The sequence below is a fragment of the Adelges cooleyi genome, unplaced genomic scaffold (assembly GCF_023614345.1).
Source record: "Adelges cooleyi isolate 19-005CV unplaced genomic scaffold, UGA_ACOO_1.1 ACOO_flye_CR_arks_rails_tigmint_CR_PRNA_724, whole genome shotgun sequence".
Taxonomy (NCBI): domain Eukaryota; kingdom Metazoa; phylum Arthropoda; class Insecta; order Hemiptera; family Adelgidae; genus Adelges; species Adelges cooleyi.
Window position 1 is genome coordinate 359311 of NW_026096431.1, and position 6768 is coordinate 366078.

Here is a 6768-nt window from a genome sequence, read left to right on the forward strand (position 1 = left end):
CGTTTGCTGGCTCTGATTTCTTGGTGATAGTAGATCATTATTCTAAGTGGTTAGAAATAGTTAAAATTACACAAAAAACTGCAGTTGAAATGATAAAACAGTTTAGAGTAGTAATGAGTGTTCACGGCTGTCCAAGATTAATTTTTTCTGATAACATGCCATTTGGATCAATTGAGTTTCGCCAGTTTTGTATAGCATATAATATAGAGCTGAGAACCTCAAGCCCTAATTACCGGCGATCAAATGGTATGGCAGAGCGAGCAGTGCAAACGGCAAAACAGATGTTAAGAAAAGCTCAGAGTGACCGAAAGGATTTAAGTGACTTGTTAGTTGAATATTGTTGCACTACGATACCACATATAGGGGCAGCACCTTGTGAGCTCTTAATGAGTAGATTAATTCGTACTAAATTTCCCATTCTGGAGTCTAAATTGCAGCCAAAAGTTCGGACTGGAGTAAATGAAAGACAAAAAGAGTATAAGGAAAAGTACAAAAGCTATTATGACAAAACAGCTAGGGAAAGAAAAGAGTTTAAAAAAGGTGATGAGGTAATGATTTGGAATAAATCAATATGGACACCGGGTACTGTTATGAGTAAAGACGCTATTAATCCTAGCTCGTACATGGTTCAAGGGGATGGTAGAGTGGTACGAAGAACTTCAACACACCTGAGACATGCGAAATGAGTAGGTGCTTATCAAGATGTTGATAATGATGATATTTTATTGGATATGTATGCAGAGGGTAAAGATCCGAATGAAGAGATCCTAATTTATGAGGGGACACCACAAGAAATTGCTGGTGGATATAATGGTGAAGTATTAGATAATAAACAAAATATTAGTGGTAGTAGTTATAGTGATGATGAAATAATTATCCCTGAATGGTTCCAAATTTTTGGTAATAAAGATAGGTTTACTAAAAGTGGGAGACAAATAAAAATTCCTCAAAGACTGTTATTGTAATTATGATTATTATTATTATCATTGTTGTTATTATGTTATTATTATTTTTATGTCATTATGTGAAATGTAAAATTTATTATTTGGTTATGTATGTATTGTTTGTTTATATTACTATATTAGCTCTTAAATTAAAAAAAAAAAAAAAAAATTGTTTAAAAAAAGGGGGGGTGTTGTATAAGGGGTAACACTGTACTATAACCTACAATCTTATTTTGTTCAATATACTTTTACTTTTCCTCTGTAACAGTTAACACATGGCTGCTTTTAAACTTTTTACTAATTATTAGTTAAATATGTTGTAATAATTACTTTTGTTTAATAAACAACATAAATACAACAATAATAAAAACTAAAAAAAAAACATAATAAAAAAGTGAGTTTATAGTTGATGTTGTTCTCTTTGGGTGTAATTAAAGTAATAACATTTCTAAAAATTATATTGGTTAAATTTTATACTTGGATATGTTTTAAATATTGGTTAGTGAGAATAGTGTTATAGTTTTAAAATAAGGAAATATACATCAAATAAATGTATAAGTAACCTCAATACTTGTATTTAAAATATATTATTATAAAAATTATATTACTTGTATCCATTCGCGTCGATTATGTTTTGTTCCTCTTTCCCTTGTTCATTTTCTTCTTCCACTTCAAAAACAGGCTTAAAACAATAATTGTCCGTTTCTCCTATTTCTATTTTAATTTCTCCTGCTTCACTAAGTCTAAAAAATAAATTACATTTTCTAAAATAATAGCCTTAGATTGTAGTAGTGTCAAGTTCTAAAAAAATGGGACCCGAACGGGCAATACAGTTTAAAAAAAACTATTTATTCGGTCTGACTAAAAAATTAATATTTTGTAAGTCAGACCAACTAAGTTTGGAACAAAATTAGGTTATTAAAGCTCGGACCATGCTAGCCCTCAATAAGCATTTTTTATAAAAACACAAACCAGTTTTTCATTGCATTTTTAACCCGACCGAAAAAAATTTAATATAAGCCAGATTGTACCGGATTTATGTATTAGTTATTGAAACCCAAACTAGGCTGAGACAGTGATATTAAAATTCTAAACGATTTAAGACAAATTAAAGACAGTTGTTTGACAGAATGTACAAACAAAAGTAAACTATGTGAATACAAACCAGACTGTCTTCAGCTTTTGTTTTAAAATTTAACCAATCACGCTAAATAGTGCGCAATAGAATGCCTGTCCTAATTTTAATTAAGTTACATTTTTTTTCGTACAAAATGTATTTAAAGTATTTAACTTTAAAAATCACATAACTTATATGCATACCCGTCAATTGTTTTTTGATAATCGGTATAGTTTGTCTGAGAACTGTTGCGTGTATCTTCAATGTGATTCAGCTCTGGTTCATTCATTAGGGCTTCGTTAAAATACTGTTTAACGTCCTCGTCTTCCTCTATTTTGATCATGGTCTCGTTGTAATCATCCATTTTAGTAGTGATTTTTGGTATTTTTGATTCTCACTAGTTCAACTCTAAAAAACAGAGAGTATATTAAAAATTAAGACGAGAAGTAACGTTTTTCTTTATTAAAAATGATTATAGCCTGAGTCTAAATAAATTGAAATAAAATATGAGTGCAGGCAAACTATTAAGAAAAATATAGCCAAATAAAGTCCTAGAGGTTTTTCAAGAAAATTAAAACATTGATTCAATGATCGTAATTTTAGTCGGTTGAGTAAGATCTTACTAACAAAAAATAATCCACTCTTAAAAAATGTAATACAACACAATATGAATTTTCTTTCTCCATAAAATATAAATTAGTTACCACTTTCTCTAAATACATTAAAAAATATTATTTCTTTTATGGCATATTATAGCAAATAATTAGAAAAAATGTATAATTTTTAGTATAAAAAATAATGAATTCTTAATAATAGTAACAAATTAAAAATAATGATATTAACAACTTCAACCAAACAATTGTTTCTATTTAAGATTATAAGTATTTTAGATAGCCAACCGACAGACAAATTTTAGTTTTGTACACTGATACGTTTATGGGCATTAGTAGTATCGTTTATATTGAAAATATTAAATAATACTAACAGTCCATCCCGTATTGTAGTACAGAACTAAAATTTGTCTCGGCTTGCTACCATTTAGTATGTTTGTAAGATGACATTATAACGGTTTGAAATTAAAACTCATTCAAGTCATGTAAACATTTTTAAAACATTAAACCGTTTTCAAAATTAAAACACTTACTCTATGTAGGTAGTTAAAAAAAACAATTTAAACAGTAAATACCATAATAATAATATATTATTCACACTAAATGTAAATAGATAATCCACTGTTAACGGAAAAACAGTCGAAACCTTTACGTAAATTACGGCCACCGATGGCACATATGACTAACAGTTACTGTCTAAGTCAACACCGAATGATTAAAAACATTACAACTGTTTAAAAATTCATTACCCAACCCGTCAACTAGAGAATCTAATTAATTTTTATAAACTAATAAATAGAACCATATTGTTCCTCGGTACTTACTATCACACAGCAATGCGATGTGATTGTTTGTCAAGGCTCTTATCTAAAAACGTCAAATGACAGGTATAAAACTACTCATTGAATCTTATTTTTTATTATAACATGTTTATAAACAAACAACAGACCGTTTCAAACAAATCATTAACTCTGAGTAAGTCAGAGACAGTAAATACATTATTATGTTACAGACGCTACCGCACACTTGATAATGACGTTATATTTTATAATTCTGTATTATAGAACTCAAAAAAAACCAAGAAACCACAGTCCTCTCCTATACGTAACTACTTATCAATTATCGTATCTACGACCACTGACGGCACAACTCACTCGACGAGTCAAATTACACGACAAACGAATGTATGAAAAACATTGAAATTGTTTAAAATGCATTACCCACCCGATAAACTAAATAATCTAATTAATTGTTATAAATCAATAAGTAAAACCATAATGTTACTCGGTACTTACTAATACACAGCAATGCGATGAGATTATTGGTGAAGGCTCTTATCCCTAAAAACGTCCAACGACAGGTATAAAACCACGCACTGAATCTTTTTTTTTATTATAATATTATGTTCACAAACGTACAACTATTTTAGACCGTTTCAAACAAATTATTAACTTTCAGTAAGTCGGAGACAGCAAAATATACATTATCATGATACGGACGCTACCGCACACTTGATAATGATGTGTGTATGTGTGTTTGCGTCACATAATACAGGACTGGGAACGGACGGGGGTCGGCGGAGTGCGGGGCGTGGCCCGATTGTACAACGCTTCCCGGGTCAATCGCGCCTCGTGCGCCATCTATCGCCGAATAATTTAAATAAAAAGTTTTCAATAGTTCAATAAATAAACTCACGGTGTAGAGAAGATAAGGTGACGCCACACCACGGTTGTCTACTCGGGTTGGCGCACGCGCAATGTGTCTAATAGAATTTCGCGGTAACGAGCGGTGTTGACTGGAACTAATAGCGCTAGTGGTCACTGGCCATAATATTACCTATATAGAGCAATGGGCACATTATAATTCTTTTTTATTATCACGCTAAAATGGTTGAATTTACGACAAAAATAATAGAGAACAAATTTGTAGATTAATAATTTTTACATACGATAAGTGCATTTTCTGAAATATTTTATCGAAAATTGAACTAAAATAAATAGTCAATTGAACGATATCCATTACGTTTTAAACAAAACCACTCTATTTATAACTCTTTTAACTAATGTAATTTTAGTCAGCGTCAGTGGTCGATGTTTATTATTTAAAACAGTAGGCTCTGTTGTAGTTTCCTTAAATTTTGGCATAGCGATTGATTTGATGAATACAATATAAATAACCTAGTTAAATTTAAAAAATAATTTTTACACCTGATAGCATAAAAAAAATAATCAATATTATTGGTAAAAAAATAAACATTAAACCATAAAAATATTATTGGTTGCATTATACTGTTGATGTGTTTCTCGCTTAGCTCAGAATCTAAAAATAAAAAACAACACAGACACCTTTATTATTAGATTGATATTTTTCTTAGGGTTTTTTACTTATTATTATACGTTACTGTCGTTTTTATTGCTAAACAAAAAGATATTACATGCACAATTCAATTTTAATACAGGACAATTGATTGTATATTATTTTAAAAACCACAATATTCGTATGTGTTGTCTAATTAAATGTATTATATTTTATTCTAATTCCTATTCCACAAAAGACGTTTTTGATCGACCGATGACTATCCTTTTGTAACAATACGTACTGTAACGTGTCTGCGTGGCTAGTTGGCTAGGCTAGGCTGAAACGACAGTCGATAGGGTTAAATTAGTGGACCCGAAGACGGGACGGATGGCTAGGCCGTATCTACACTTAAATATCCCTAAAGTCTCCTTTGTATATTTGCTATATCGCCTGAGGAGCTTAACAGGCGATCGTACCTCTAAATAACTTAACTCTCAAGTGTGCAACGAAACGAAAACAGGTTTATTAAATAAGTAAAGCTATGTACATATATATTACACCTCTACCTGGATCCTAAAGCGTTCTCTGTAGTTAGTCCAGGTAATGGCGGAGTTGAACGGACACACGAGTACGGGTAAAGTTAAAAGAAATATAAAATAGTAATGTAACGTGAAATATAGGTAATGGCTTTAGAATAATTAGGTCGCGGTCCGAAGATGGTAGTATGTCAACTAACTGGGCATCGGTGCCCCTGGCATTGTCCCGTGTGTCTGTTGTCTCCCCTACCTATAATGGCTTACATGCTAATCGGGGTAAACTGCTAATAATGCATATTTGGAGGCGAGTGGTAACGGGCGGCTAAATGTGACCGTTACAGCTGCTCCTCCCCTAATGAGGTCTGACCTCAGACCTAAGTTATACAAATAAAAATAGGTACTAAGAAAAATAAATAAGATATGTACAAATACCCTGAAAATAAAGGTTCCTATAGGTTGGTTTAAATTAATTATGATTTAAAGGAGGGCCACCTGTACTCTTATTTTGACCTTTGGTTTATTTCGACGATCATCCATCCCTTATCTTGTCGTTTTTATTGAAAACTTGAAAGGCCATCGCTCGACGAAAACATCCAACCTAGCTTCTCGCCTTTCTTGAAAAGACTTGTAGGTCAACCCTCTATAAAATGAATAGTGGTGTTCTCAAGGTCTTAATAAGCTACTAGTGGTTGTCATATTCTATTCCACATAAAAAGGTAATATGGGAAAAGCATGGGCTACATTGTATTGTTATTGTTTAAAATATTAAGTTGGCTAAGCTACGCATACAAGAAAACTCAAAACAACTATAAAAGAAAAATTCATTGTCTGTTTATCTCACAATATATATGTGTAATTACGTTAATCCTAATGATAATGATGAAAAACGTTGCTAAAAATCATTTATCATATACATTCATTATCTTAAGTTAAGTTGATACCTCTGCGTGCTTAAAAAAAACTACTTCATTTAAATTATACAAAATAAAATAATAATAATCGTAAAATAAAATAAATTTCATTAAGTGTTTATAAAAGAAACAGAAAAGAAGACTAACAGAGAAACGCTTAGTAGTCGAAAAAATATCGGACCCAGGGTAATTTACGCGACGATAAAAAAAACAATAATACCCTTGACCTTAAAAAAAAAAAAAATTGAAGTCGCTTATCTTGCGCGTTAAGTTTAGTCAGTAGGTCAAGTTATATTTATTTTTTTTAAAAATATTTATGCATAATAAATGAAAATGTCTTGTGTTAGTAAA

At 31.0% G+C, this 6768-nt stretch overlaps 1 long non-coding RNA gene across 1 annotated transcript; it reads right to left on the reverse strand.

Moving 5' to 3' along the window:
* Window positions 1–1607: 1607 nt before the first annotated feature.
* Window positions 1608–4155, reverse strand: LOC126845247 (uncharacterized). The gene is made up of 3 exons (XR_007686743.1): window positions 3968–4155; window positions 2265–2469; window positions 1608–1687 (listed from the first exon to the last, which is right to left on the reverse strand). It is a non-coding gene; the product is annotated as an uncharacterized LOC126845247 (long non-coding RNA).
* Between the last annotated feature and the right edge of the window lie 2613 nt (window positions 4156–6768).